Below are 15,333 nucleotides of genomic sequence, written 5' to 3'. Positions count from 1 at the left end.
ATTATAGGGGTCAGACATGCAGCAATGAAACTGTCATGTTAAGATGCAAGCTAAAGATGGCTATGAAAATGGGTAAATCAATAATTAAAGTGTTTGAAAAAGAATTCTGTGACTACATGTTTTAAAAGGCTTTAAAATAATTTCTTTTAGTGAAAGGAATACTTATGTTAGCGTTCCTGAAATCCCAAATCTGTGTGGATTTTAGCTCCAAGTTACTTATTTTTTCCTTCAAATCTTGCAAGTTTCAAATAATGATGGGGTGAACATTTATGATATTGTATACAAAAATTTAGTCCTCTAAAGAATTGAGATTACTGGATCCTGAAATTAACAGTGTTTTGTTGAGGGAAAAAAATTTTTTAAAAACCCATTTGAAAGAGAAGAACAGGGAAGGACATAGAAGGGAAGGAAGGGAGGTAAAGAGGGAAGAAGGAAAGGAGGGAGAGAGAAATGGAAGAGGAGACAAGAAGGAAGCGAGGGAGGGAAGAAGGGAAGGAAAGAGAAAGGAAGGGAGAGAGGGAGGGAGGAGAACTTTGTATAGTACCCAGAAAGACCTGAAAATTTGAGGATGTAGCAGAATCATAGAGTAGACCACTGGACTAGAAAGAAAAACAGAAGGTGGCTTAATAGTATCTGCATGACACAAAAAGTTTAGATAAAAAGTCATTAAACCTTCCAGATATTCAGAAACACATTAACTGCATGTACACAGATCACCTGGATTAGTAACTATTTTTTTGTCACTTTTCATATGGATTGCAGGATAGTAAAATCTTGGAGCTACAAGGGACTTCAGAGGGCATCTTATTTCTGGACAAGAATCCAGACTCTTCTTGAAGACCTCTTTTGATAGAGTAACTCACTACCTTCCAAGGTAGCCCTTTCCACTTTGGGAAAACATTAACTGCTAATAAATTTTTCCTCATATATCAAAATGAAACGTGACTCTCTAGCTTCTGATGTTTTTGCATTTTACAAAAGTACCATCGTCCCCTCTCATTTGTAGTGAAGACAAAGTAAGGGAAAAGAATTTGTCCCATATTACCCAATGAACTAGATTTTGACATGATAAAAAATCCTGTTCCCTCCGGTCCTTATCAAGTGTTATATCCCTTCAAATTTGCTATTCAGATCAGTCATCAGATCAACAAGCATTTATTAAGTGCTGTACTATGTACAGCAGGCACTATTCTAGACACTGAGAATTATAAAAATGAAAAAGGAAACAGAATCTACCCTCCATAAGCACATGTTCAATTATAAGACACATAAATTAATGAACGAATGAAAAGCATTAATTAAATGTTTACTATGTGCACATCACTATGCTAGGTGCTAGGTATCCAAATAGAGACAATGCTTTCAAGGATTTCACATTCTAATGAGTGAGAAAAAAATCGTAGAAACGAGGTTTCAGTTGCAAAGTATACGCCAAATGTATACAAGGTAATTTTTGGAAGAAATTAATAATTCTGTAAATTGGCGATGAAGGTGGATTCCATTCCAACCATGGGGAGCAACCAGTACAATGGCCCAAAGATTGGAATGGAATCTCATGTGTGAAGGATGTCAAGAAAGCCAGTCTGGCCTGAACGTAGAGTATAAGGAGGGGAGTAACATATATAAATACCCCAGAATTGTGTAATTGTTGCTATGGAGGATCAAATTTGGTTTTAAAATTTGTTGCTGTGTTCTTATGAAGGATCAAATTTGGTTTTAAAAGAGTATAAAATATGCTATTTCAAATCTGAGAGTGAGGCCAAGTAAAGAGGCTCCAGGTGTTTTATTAACAAGAGGCAAAACGTTGCCAGGGAAGAATCATTGTGTAACCCTTTAGCTTCTGGAGAGAATACAGCAGCATCCTTCCTAGATATAAGGAGGAAAGGCACTAAGATTTAATTAATTACCAATAAATAAATGCTCACTTTTATGCTATGGTTTTTATCCTCAACAGATGTCTCACCAGAGAAACCCTGCCTTAAGTATTAAAGTTTCTCCTTGTCTGTTTCTCTCTCATTTTCTGTTTATGTGTCTCTGTTTTAGTCTTTGTTTCTCTCTGTCCCTGTCATTCTGTCTTTCTCTGCCTCTGCCTTTGTCACTACCAATATGTGAGCATCAAACATTTAAAATATGAAATAATATATACATTAAAAATTTGGGGTCTCCTAAATGTCTTAGTGAAGTTTTAGGCCACTAAAGTTTCAAAGCGCACTAAGATTTTGGGAACATTCTGTACTCATTTGTGGCCACTTTTTAATGTTAATAAAAATAGAATTAAATTCTTCCATTTTGCTTTAGCATTTCCCAAAACATAGCTTATCCCAGGCTTCTCCCATGCCCTAAAATGTCCCAGGTAAGTATTTATTGTTTCCAACATGTTTCAAATCTCAAAGTGTTCTAGGGCTAGAAAATACAAAAACTTAAGGGTAAAAATCTTGATGTGAAGGACTGCATTATCAAAAGAGGTCTTCAAGAAGAGTCTGGATTGTTGTCCAGAAATAAGACACAGAAGTAAGAAGCTCAAAGGGCATATCCCATTGTAATTGGGAAAGGTCATGGTAGCAATTACCTTTACATACCTATCAATAGTCCTCCTTGCTTCCCACACACCTTTTACTTTCATTCTAAGATAAGGGTAGTGATTGTATTAGTGTCTTAGCTTTGATTTGCTGCCATCTTCAATCTTAGAACAAAAAAATTATCTTTATTGTAGAGGTTCACAACCTTTTTTTGTGTCATGGATTCCTTTGGCAGTTCAATGAAGCCTATGGACCCTCTCCTGAGAATATTATTTTTAAATGCATAATATTGTATGGATTTAATGTATGGGATTACTAAAGAAACCAATTTGTTGAAATACAGTTATCAGAAACTTTTTTTAAAGTTCCTGAAACCCAAGTTAAGAAACCCTGTACTGGTGTTACAAAAATATAAAATACTCAAATTAAAATATTATAAATAACCCCATTTCAGAAAATGAAATTGAACAAGTCATAAAGGAATTACTAAAGAAAATTTCTGTTCCAGACAGGTTTACAACTGAATCTTATCAAATAATTTAAATGTCAAATTATTCTCAAAAATTGAGAAAGAGAACACCTGAACAAACCCCTTTTACAAAGATGGATGTGATCCTAATGACTAAACCAGTGAGTAATAATGTGAGAAAAAACTATAAATGAGGCCACAAATAGCTATTGATGCCAAAATTGTAAATGAAATTCTAGCAAAAAGACTATGGCAATATATGCAAAAGATTATTCAATATGACCAAGATAGATTTATACTGGAGAGGCAAGGATTATTCAATATTAAGAAAACTATTAAAATGATTAATCAAATTAAGACAGAAACAAACAAAACCACATTTATATCAATAGGTGCAGGAAAATCCATTGATAGAAAAAGGCCATTTAATATGATGAAAATTGCATGTTAAAAACCAAAAGTTAGCATTATTTGCAAAAGAAAAACACCAGAAGTTTTCCTAACAAATATAGAGAAAAAGCAAGGTTGATCCTTCTTATCGTTATCTGACTTCTTTTTACTTCTTTAAAACGAATCTGTGATTTCATAAGTGTCATTAGTTCACAGATAGCAACTTTTTCTACCAATGTGTATCAGCATCGTTCAGCCTCAGACACTTACTAGCTGTGTATACATGGGCAAGTTATTTAACCTCTTTCTAGCTCAGTTTTCTCAACTGTAAAATTGTGATAATAATAGCATCTTTCTTACAGTGTTGTTATGGGGATCCAATGAGATAATATTTGTAAAGTACTTCAACGGTGAATATAACCAATAAATATTAACAGATATTGTTGGAAAGCACACTGATGAAAGGGTTCTGAGTTTAGGTTTGGAGTGCTGATTCAATTATTAGGTCATTAGGTGACCCTTGAAAAATCTCTTAACACCTTGGGGTCCTATTTCTCCACATAAAATGTGTTCTATCTGCCTCCTTAGGATGTTGGAGAGTTGACCAAATGTAGGTAGGTCTGTATAAACCATACAAATCAAATTAAGAGTGAAACATTCAGCCCACCCAATTTCTAGGTTTGGTCTTGGCAAACCTTTGCTTTGAATTAAAATAAAGGCAATAAGAATAAAAAATGCTTTGTTTATAGTACTATTATAAAGGATAATCATTTGCTAGTCTAAATAAATTACCTTCTACCTTTAATACAAATGCTGGCATGTGAAAATATCTCCTTGGGCTCCCTAAGGAAAAACATCAAATGAAATTTCAGTCAATCAATCAATTAATAGTTTTGTGTAACATCTATTATAGCTAGACATTGTTCTAGGTTCTGGGCTGTTGTTCACTCATTTCAATCCTGTCTGACTCTTCATAAACCCATTTAGGGTTTTCTTAATGAAGAGACTGGAGTGGTTTGACATTTCCTTCTCCAGTTCATTTTACAGATGAGGAAACTGAGGCAAACAGAGTTAAATCACTTGCCCAGGATTACACAGTTAGTAAATATCCGAGGCCAGAGTTGAACTCAGGAAAAGGAATCTTCCTGAAATCAGGACCAGCACTCTATCCATTAGCTGCCAAGTTCTGGTTATACAAAGACAGTTCCTGCCCTCAAGGAGTTTACATTCTATTGAGGGAAAACCTGGATGAGTAATGTGGTACAGTGAAGAAAAACACTGATTCTAAAGCCAGATGACCTGAATTCAGATCCTTCATGACAATTACTACCTTTGTGGCTATGAGAAAACACTAACTACTCCCCCACCCCACCACCCAGTATCTCCTCATCCCCATCCCACTCTCAGAGGCATCAAAGGATTTTAAGAGGAGGAAGTGAGACATGAATACATATCATGCATGTGGGCCAGTCTACTCAATGTCACAGATAAGAGAAATGGAATATTTGTGTACAAGGAATTACAAGTCAACCCAGATCTTTGGAATATAGAAGGCATGAAAGGGAGAAATGTTTTGTAAGCCTGACAAGACAGGCTGGAGCCAGATTATAAAGATCTTTTCAATCCCAAACAAAGGAGTTCTCATCGGCTGCTAGAGGCAATAAAGAGTCAATAGAATTTCCTGAGCAGGATAGTGAAATGCTTACAGCCCAGCTTTAAGAATGTCATTTAAGTAGATATATGGAAGAGGGTTTGGAAAAGAGGGACCAGAAGCAGGAAAAAATAACTTTGGAGGCTATTGCAATAGTTTAAGTGACAGGCAATAAAGGCCTAGACTAGGGTGATAGTTGTGTGACTGAAAAAAAGGAGGCAGATGTGAGAGATACTGCCATATAACTGACAAGCTGTAGCAGCCTAATGGATGGGGGTGGGGTTTTAGGAAGGAGAATAAAGAGTTAAGGATGACTGAGTTCAAAACTTAGTGACTGGAACGATATTAGTCCTCTTCAGAGGAATAGGGAAATTGGAAAAAGGGACAGGATGTCCTGGTAAGGAGATTGGGGGCAGGGGAGGATGTAATGTCCAATTGGAATTTCAAGAGACACAGTAGGACTGAATGTAAAGATTTAAAAGTCAGTGGCATAGAACTGATAACTTAGTCATTCTCTGTAATCAAATCCCCAATTAGATTGTTTTTAAAAGGGAAAAACACACAATTTTAGCTATTATCCCCTCCCTTAAAAAATAAAAACCATATACAACATAAATGTATTATTCTTGATTTTGTTACATGTTTTGTACATTATAAGGAAGGTAAAAATAAGAGAACCAAAAATGGTATGAAGTTTAAAAGTAAACAAACTAAAAGAAAGACCTATGACCTTGATTTCAGACCACCTACCTACTAGAGTAACCAAGGAGGAGACATCAAGAAAAATACTTCATCAATAAAAACATCAAGAATATATACAATACTTTGCTTCTCAAGACTTAATTGAAGAATGGAATATTTTGTCTAGATCTGTTTTTCATTTTTTTAATGAAACTGATTATATTAAAATATTTGTCATTTTAAAATAATGATGATAAACCTATTACATGTTAACATAATAATGTATTTTTACAAAAAATATATCTTCCAAACCAAAAACCTCTAGTGAAAAAGTGACATTGTGGGGCAGCTGGGTTGTACAGTAGATAGAGCACTGGTCCTGGAGTCAGGTGGACCTGAGTTCAAATCCAGCCTCAGACACATAATACTTCCTAGCTGTGTGACTCTGGGCAAGTCACTTAAGAGAGGCAACTACTTCACTTAAAAAAAAAAGTGGCATTATTTTATTTATTTCTGCAAATCTTTTTAATGTAAGGCTCAATAGAAGAAAGCTAAGTTCTCTTTTATGCTTCTCTTTTCAATCTATTGTGATGGGTTGTTTTGATTCAAGTATATGAAGAAAATCTGGCCTTTCACAGATACATAGTAGGAAAAAGAAGTAGTATTTAAATAGACAAAGAATGGCTTAGTCTTATTATGAAAGTAGTTTTAACCTCATGGAGCAGCTGAAAGGTCTTGTAAACCCTCTTAACTTCATTCTTTCTACAACAACTCCCTAAGGCAGTCAGCTGCAAGCATGTCGCTGTCTGTATCACTGGAGGAAGGTTTTACACTTAAAGTTTGCTTCACTAATAAATTCACAGGTCTAGAGCAAATATATGTGCATTTGCACTCACATGTGTATGACATGCTTTTCATTTCTTAAGAGAAAAATTTCCAATTATCTCCTGAAACTTAGGCCTCACTTCCTCCACTTGTGTAATCACTGTATTTGCAATTAAGAATTTGTAAATACAATTTAAATATTAATATATTATATTAATATAGTATCTTATAGTAATACAATATATTAAATATATTAATTAAATAATTAATAAATTAATAAATTAAAATTATATATTAATAATAGCTAGTTAGCACTTGAGGCAGCTAGGTGATGCAGTTCATAGAGTGGTAGGTTGGTGTCAAGAAGACTCCTCTTCCTGAGTTCAAATCTGGCCTCAGACATTTACTAGCTGCATGACTTTGGGCAAGTCACTTAGCCCTGTTTGTCTCAGTTTCCTCATCTATAAAATGAGCTGGAGAAGGAAATGGCAAACCGTTTCAGTATCTCTGCCAAAAAAAAAAATCCAAATGGGATCATGAAGAATAGGACATGACTGAATAAAAGTTAGCGCTTACATCATTCTCTTATGTTCTGCGAAACACTTCACAAATATTTTATCTCCTTTTATCCTTACAACTGATTTGGAAATAGATACAAAATGAAGATAATAGCACCCACCCCATAGGGGCATTTGTGAAGATCAAATAAAATAGCATATATAAAGTTCTTGGCAAACCTTAAAGTGCTATAAAATTTTCACTATTATTCTTGCTTTCATTGTTAAATGACTTCATAGGGTATTTGTGACAAATGCATTTTGCAATTTTTTTTAAGGCAACTGGGGTTGAGTGACTTGCCTAGGGTCACACAGCTAATGTGTCAAGTATTTGGTCCGAGGCCAGATTTGAAAGCAGGTACTCCTGACTTAAGGACTGGTGCTCTATTCACTGTGCCCTTATCTGCACCCCTCTTTGCAAACTTTAAAACACTAGATTAACATGAACTACTTATATTATTCCTCTGTAGGGTTGTTATGGGGAACAAATGGAGCAACAGGAGGGAAGAACTTTGAGAAGTCGGTCAGTAATTACTTACCACGCACTTACTATATGGCAGGTGCTTGGCTCTGTACTAGATACAAAGAAAAACCAAAACACTTTCCTGCCCTCAAGAAGCTTATAGTCTAATACAGGAGACAACATGTAAAAAAAGAGGTACATACAAGACATATACAGAGCAGGAGGAAAATAACCAGAAAGTGAAAAGTATCTGAGCTGGGAGGACAGAGGAAGGTCTCCTACGGAAGGCAGAATCTGAGCTCTGTCTTGAAGGCAGGCAGGAAAATTAAGAGAGACAGAGACAGAGAGACAGAGAGAGACAAAGAAAAAAAGACGGAGATGGAGACAGAGAGAAATGTTGGCATGAGAGAAAGACAGTGCAAAGACACAAAGATGAGAGACAGAGTGTCCTTTGTAAGTCATTGGAGGCAGTACAGTGTTGTAGGAAAATACCGTGGGTAGAACAGAGTCAAGGGTAAGAAGACTGCAAAGATAGAAAAGGGTCAGGTTATGAAGAGCTTTAAAAGCCAAACAAAAGACTTTATATTTGATCCTTAAGGTAACGAGGAGCCACTAGAGTCTGTTAGGTGGGAGAAGGGGGCATTACATGGTCAGAACTCCATTTCAGGAAGATGTCTTTGACTTTGGCAACTAAGTACTAGATGGATTGGAGTGGGGAAATATCTGAGGCAGGGAGAACGATTAGAAAGCTATTGTAAGAGTCGAGGTGAGACCACTACAGAAAAGTGTGAAGTATTATAATTCTATTGGCATTCAGCTAGAATTCTAGATAACAAACAACATTAAAAATTCTAGTTCAATAATACAAACCAATTCCATGTTCCTCTAGCAGTCCAAACCACTAATACTGCTTGGCTGATGTACTTAAAACAAATTCTGTTTGAAGGAGAAATCCTGAATAGTAGATATTTTCATGAGTTCCTGTCTATTTTGCCTTCAATCTACTTAAAGATTTTTCCCCTTGGTATTGTATTTATAGGCAGCTAGGTGACTAAGTGCCACTCAGCGGAGCACCAAATTTGGAGTCAGGAAGACCTGAGTTCAAAACCAACCTCAGACACTTACTAGTTTAAGTAGGCAAGTCACTTAACTTTGTCTGCCTCACTTTCTTCATCTGTAAAATGAGCTGGAGAAGGAAATGGCAAACCATGTCAGTATCTTTGCCAAGAAAACCCCAAATGGGGTCATGAAGAGTTGGACATAAATGAAACAACTGAACAAGAGACCAATTTATAAGCAAGTCATGCCTTTCCTCCCCCAATCCTACTAGGTTTATTAGTAGCATTAAGTGCTCTCTATTTCACCTAACACAACACCTGGCACAGTTACCCTGTAATCAAATTATTGACTAAATGACAACCGTTGCCAAGGAGTATAGCACAGAATGGAAATACAAGAGGGTCAAATATAGAACCTGAGGGCAAGAGGAACCATACAAGGGGAGAGGAGGGGCAAGTTGAGAACTATAAAAACCTGAAGAACCAGTGACTCAAAAGCTAAGGGAGAACACTTAATGGAGTACTGACATGGGCTCTTGAACTATTTCTACAACTATTTGAAAACAGTGGCAGTATATTTTTCATCAAGAGATGTGGTATAATGGAGAGCAAGACCTGGGCTCAGGCTCCACCTCTAATACATACTAGTTGTATGACTGTGGGCGAGTCACTTAAACTTTCAGTGCCTCCTAGGCATTGTTCCTTATTTCCTCTGAACTTCAAAACCGTGGCCCCTCTTCTGCTGGCACATGCTAAAATTTTCCTTGGTGTCTGAGGCTTCCATGCCCTGGAACAATCTACTACTGGGAAACCCACTCAGCAAGGAATATCCCTCTGTAAGTCCACTCCCTTTCTCCCAGTGGGGAATTTCTCCAGGACGCTCCATTTCATGGACAGGCAGAGGTTGACTTGCCTTCCTTCTTCTCCCATCACAACTCACTTCCTGACCATTCCCCCCCAACCAGGTGACTTCATCCTCCTTCCCCTTTCATCCCCTTTACATGTTTTGTCTTTCTTCATTGAGGACAGGGAATGTCTTTTTTTTTTTCTTATATTCATATCTCCAGTGCTTAGCACATAATAAGTGCTTAATAAATGTTCATTTCCTTCCTCCCTCCATTTTCCTTTCCTTTCTTCCTTCCTTATTTCCTTCTTTCTGGAGCGAGTGCCAACCTGCAAGGCAAAGTAAGCTCCTCATTCACTATGCTGATGAAATCACAGATCCAGCCCAAAAGAAAAAGTCTCTCATCATTCCAGTTGTTAAACACTCGTACCAAGGAGTCAGTTTTATTCAATGGGGGGAAAAGCACTGATTCTGGAGTTGGAGGTCTCCAGACTATATGTGGGTTCAATTCCATTTCTGATGCTTACTACCCTTCTGATCAGAGGCAAGTCACCTCAGTTTCTAATCTATACAATGAGATTAGAATTGAGCTAGGTGAACTCCCAGATTTCTTCCAGCTCTAAGTGCAGGATCCCACAATCCCTTGTGGGATTTTAACTATTATAGAGGGCTACCATCCATTCAGGATGATCTAGGTACTGTATATAGTTTTGCCTGGAGAAAAGAAAACAGAACAGAGGAGCCCTAGACCTCCCTCTGGTCTGAGCATTCAAGGACTACTTGCTTTACCCAGGGTTGGTGGGAGAATGCTGTTTGAGGAAGGAAGCTTAAGGCCAGAGCCTGAGCTCAGACGGGGATGCATGCAGCTAGCTTCCTTTTGTTAGTGGAATCCGGATTAGGTTTCCGCCTGATCCAGTGGAGCACAGCCTGGGAAGCCTTCGAGGTGGGCTTGTCCCCGGCCAAAGATGCGGAAAATCAATTTGGCTGGCAAACGAGAGCCCCCAAGAGCTCGGTCCACGCTCTATAATCCTATCCACCAGCAGCTCAGGAAATAGATGCCCGAGCCGTCACATATTCATGGAAGATATGAGGCATAAATCAGGCTTTACGGTTTGGGGGCAAAGGAATGGAAGCTCTGCCTGGCTACTAATTAATCAAGTCTAGGCTCACCTAAATCCCCACAACCTGGGACAGCAGCCATGCATGCATATAAGCACTGCTACTTTTTTTAAATTTCAATTAAAATAGATTATCGGATGAAATTTTTCCCATTAGCTGGTATTGCTTATGCATCTCCCCTGTTCTTTCTTTAATTAAAAAACATGCTTATTGTAATACTTGCCAGAATCACTTTAACGGTATTTTAATTGTAATGTCTCTGCCTGATTAAAAAAAGAAAATATGAACTAGAATTGCCCACAAAATGTTCTCAGGATGCATGGTGGAAGCACATAGGCACACACCCATACACACACATACACACACACACACACACACACACACACACACACACACACACCCCTCTCTCCTCAGGATGGAAGCCACGTAGTATTTCATTAACTAACCTGATGCATTCCCATCAGAAATGGACAACATAGGAAAATTCCACAATGGAACCAAAACCAGTGGTCTGAAATTCAAGTTCTCCTAACAAATAGCACTTAGAGGAAAACTTTTTCACCAGCACATTGTTCCCTGGCAAGAGAAAGTGCCAAGCCCAGTTACAAACACACAGCCCAGGAGGAGTCCAGTCAACCCCACCCCACCCCCAACCTGTAACTTAGGGGAAATGGAGCCACGGGAAAGAGAAGCTGGAATGGCAGGTGAATTGAGACCTGATTCTAGTTCTGTCAGTTTAGTTCTACTAACTTCCCTTTTTTACAGACAGTTTAGAGTTGGAAGATCAGTCTCCAATGAATTTCACTGCCCTGGGAAAGCTACCCTGTCCTTTTCTCCCATTTACTAATGTCATAGCAATGACAGTAGAAGAGCAAATTGTACATTCAACTTTTCTGGAAATTCCATCTTGCCCTCAACTTAATTTCCTTTCAACTTTCCAGCCTTGAACCTATAGGCATAGGCTAATTTGCCTAGCCAACATAGAGGGCCTCAATGCACAGGGAAACAACAAATGCTACCCTAGGGAAGTAGTCTCTGACAACATTTCCAGATCAATGAGTTGTAAAGAGTTATCTAAAGTAAGCACCTGCTGTTTCTGATGTTGGTTCATTACTAACTAGAAGGTAAGAAGTGCACAGTCATTGGGTTAGAAAAGGCTATGCTGGGCACAGCACTCCCTGCTTCTATGGGAAATCCTTGAGCCCCTTCCAAATGACTGCAAACTTCTATCCTCAACCAGAAAACCATAAGAGTATTGGAAAAGTGTGGTTTTTTTTGGGGGGGGGTTCACCTTGAATAGTCCAAACAGCTGTGGTCACTAAACTGACACAAGAGTTCTAGATTGATCTGTAGCATGTCCAGGACTTTGAGGTCAAAATCCACTTGTGAAAATGGTGTCTATAGGCAACCACCTATATCAGAAATCTATTCCTTACCTGCTATGTCCATGAAGCCCAAATAAAGCAGGGAAGTGAGATCATTATATGAGTAGTTTTCTACCACTCTCCATCCCATATTTCAGTTCAGGCTCTCTTTCCTCCCCTTCTCCCATCCCCAATACTCCATATATACAAATACATATACACACACATACACATGTGTGTATATACATGTATATACACACATTCATGGAAGGAATTAAGTATCGATGTTAGAAAGATTTTTGAATGAAAGGGAGAGATAGTTCATCAATAAACATTTATTAAGCCCCTACTATGTGCTAGACACTGTGCTAAATGCTGGAGATACAAAATGAGGCAAAAGACAATCCCTGCCTTCTAGGAGTTTACAATCTAATCAGGGAGATAAGCAAATGAATATGCACAAACAAGATATATATATATATTATATATATATATATATATATATATATATATATATATATAGAGAGAGAGAGAGAGAGAGAGAGAGAGAGAGAGAGAGAGAGAGAGATACATACATATAAAATAAGCAGGAAATAACTAAAAAGAAGTAAGGCACTAGAATTAAGAGAGGTTGGGAAAGTCCTCCTGTAGAAGATGGGATTTTAGTTGGGACTTGCAGGAAGCCAGGGAAGCCAAGAGATAGAAATGAGAAAGGAGAAAATTTCAGACGTGAGGGATAGTCAGGGAAAATGCCTAGAGGTGAGGGATGGAGTGCCTCGCTCAGGAACAGTAAGAAGGCCAGTGCCATTGAATTGAAGAGTCTGTGATAAAGAGCAAAGTGTAAGAAGACTGAAAATGTAGGAGATGTATGGTTGGATAGATGAGAGAGACAGACAGACAGAGAGAGAGAGACAGAGAGAGCTGTGGGAGAGGGAGCAGGTGAAGGGACTTCTCATGTCACAGTTAAGCACTAAGGATTAGGCCATCAGACGTGGTACCAAGTCCAGGGTGAGTGAAGGAGAGCTGGCACTGCATTACCTGAGGTAAGGGACTGGATGAAGGTTTCCCCTCTCAGATTGGTGGCTTCTTGAGGGAAGGATAGTATCTTCTTCCTCAGGTCAGAGGCTATTTCTCTCCCCCTTGCACTTCTCTCTATCTACCATGTCCAAGAGCTGGGGCCACTTCTCTCTTCTCCTTAGCTTCCACCCTCATACCTTCCATTCATGTTGTCTTCCCCCATTAGAATGTGAGCTCCTTAAGTATCTTAGTCTCTATCTATATTCCCAGCCTTTAGAACAATGTATTGCAGATTGTAAATGCTTAATAGAAGCTTTATTCATTCATTGATGGAGATGCAGACTGAGAAGTGAGTGAACCCCTTTGGTATGAACTTTGCAAATATGTTAGGCAAGAGTGAACTGAGGCATCTCAACCAATTTCCCCCATCTACAAATTGGGGGAGTTAAACATAATGGCCTCCAGTGTCTTTTAAAGCTCTAACTCTTTGATTCTCTTGTTCAAATAGAGGCATGATTTCCAAGGCAAGGGAGGATATAGTTTCTCTGTTCTCTAGAACTGTGGATTCAATTCTAAATACCATATTTTTAGGAAGGCAATCAACAAAATGGAGCAGGTCTACAGGAAGGTGACCAGGATGCCAAGAATCCTGGGGACAGTGCCACGCAAGGATCAATTGGAAGAACTGAAATTGTTTAATCTGAAGAAGAAAAGACATAAGGCAGGGATGGAGGTGACAGGAATTACAGCTGTTGTCAAGTATTTGAAGAGAAGTCATGGGAAAGAAGTAGATTTGTTTTGTTTGGCCCCAGAGGGCAAAGCAAGGAGAATGGGTGGGCCACGTAGAGAAGCAGCTTTGGCCACTGTGTAAGGAAAAAATTCTGAACAATTAGAGATGTCCAAATGGGGAAGGGCTACTTGGGGAGATTCCCCCTCAGAGTCTGGATAACCACTGCCCAAGGGTATCGTCACTAGACTCCTATGCAGGTTCAGAATAGCCTAACCAGTTAGTCATTTAGTCAACAGGTGTTAAGTGCTTACTATGTGTCAGCCATAGTGGAAAGCAGTGGGAATACCTAGAAAACAAAAAGAATGTGGTTCCTGTCCTCAAGGAGCTCACATTTTAATAGAAGAGACTACATGAAGAAAATCGTACATATGAGATATATACAGCATTAAAAAAGATCATCTCAGATGGAAGAACTAGCAGCTAGGAGAGAGAGGAGACCAAGCAAGGCCTTCTGCAGAAGATGGAATTTGAGCTGAGTCTTGAAGGAAGCAAGGAGGAAGAGTATCCCAAGCACGGGAGAAGACAGCCAATACAAAGGCAGAGAGATTGGAGAGAGAGTGTGAGACAATGAATGTTGGATTGTAGAGTATATGTGGTATAAGACTGAAAAGATAGGAATGGACCAGGCTGTAAAGGGCTTAAAAAACCAAACACAGAATTTTCTATCTGATCCTGGAGGTCATAAGGAACCAGTGATCTAAGATGGACAGAGAGTGATATAGTGAGACCTGCACTTTAGGAAAATCATATGAGCAATTAAGTAAAGAGGATAGATTGGAGCAAGAAAGGCTTGAGGCAGGAAGGCCAACCAGCAGGCTATTGTAGTGCTTCAGGTGAGAAGGGCTTCCAAGGGTAATGGTGGTATTAGCGGATAGAAGGGGACATATTTAAGAAAGATTATAGAGGTAGAAACAACAAAACCTGGTAACAGACTGGTATGTGGGCAGAGTAAGAGTATGTTGAGAATGACAAAGATGTGAGTCTGGGTGACTGGGACGACAGCAATAGGGTGTTCAGAAGAGGGGAAAATCAATGGAAGTCACAGAAACATATCCCATACTCTAATACTCAAAAAAGAGCTGTGGTCTTATATGGCCATTTCCTTCAGTAAAGCAGACCATATCTCATCCATGCCAATGCATCCTCTTTTCCATATCCTCCCATAACTATACCCTTGGAAGATCCACCTAATTGGCCTTTAATGGGCTAGAAGTCCTCTTTTCCTTCTCTCAACAGTACAAGGATACCAATGGAGCTTTCAAAACATGAAAATAACACTGAAACAAATGTTGTTTTTCTCAAAAATTCTCACCAAGCACAAGCTTATAAAGCTGAGTATATAAGTAGCAGAAAATTATAGAATTCATTCATTTATGGTACACACATCTCAGAATCACACCATAATAAGGCAATGGCAGAGTACAGGGTAGGTCTCATCAGGCTAAGACATGGTATCAGTAATAACTTACATGAAATGAGTGCCAGAAAAGATGTCATCAAAATGACCAAAAAGTAAGTTGAGCCAATCGTGTAGGGAAAATGAGAGAAAAGAAACAAATGGCCCAAGTGCTGTATTGGAAGATAGA

The 15,333-nt window shown here is 38.5% G+C and overlaps 1 protein-coding gene across 1 annotated transcript in view; it reads right to left on the bottom strand.

Annotated features, from left to right (window-relative positions):
- Positions 1-15,333, bottom strand: part of LOC144457664 (fibrocystin-like) — a 179,742-nt gene that overhangs the window by 112,591 nt on the left and 51,818 nt on the right. The gene's annotated exons all lie outside the window — the stretch shown is intronic.

The sequence above is a fragment of the Phascolarctos cinereus genome, unplaced genomic scaffold (genome assembly GCF_003287225.1).
Source record: "Phascolarctos cinereus isolate Bilbo 61053 unplaced genomic scaffold, phaCin_HiC Scaffold_5;HRSCAF=322, whole genome shotgun sequence".
In the NCBI taxonomy this organism is placed as follows: Eukaryota; Metazoa; Chordata; class Mammalia; order Diprotodontia; family Phascolarctidae; genus Phascolarctos; species Phascolarctos cinereus.
The sequence above is the reverse complement of the archived record's forward strand: the minus strand, read 5'-3'. Positions and strand labels throughout refer to the sequence as shown.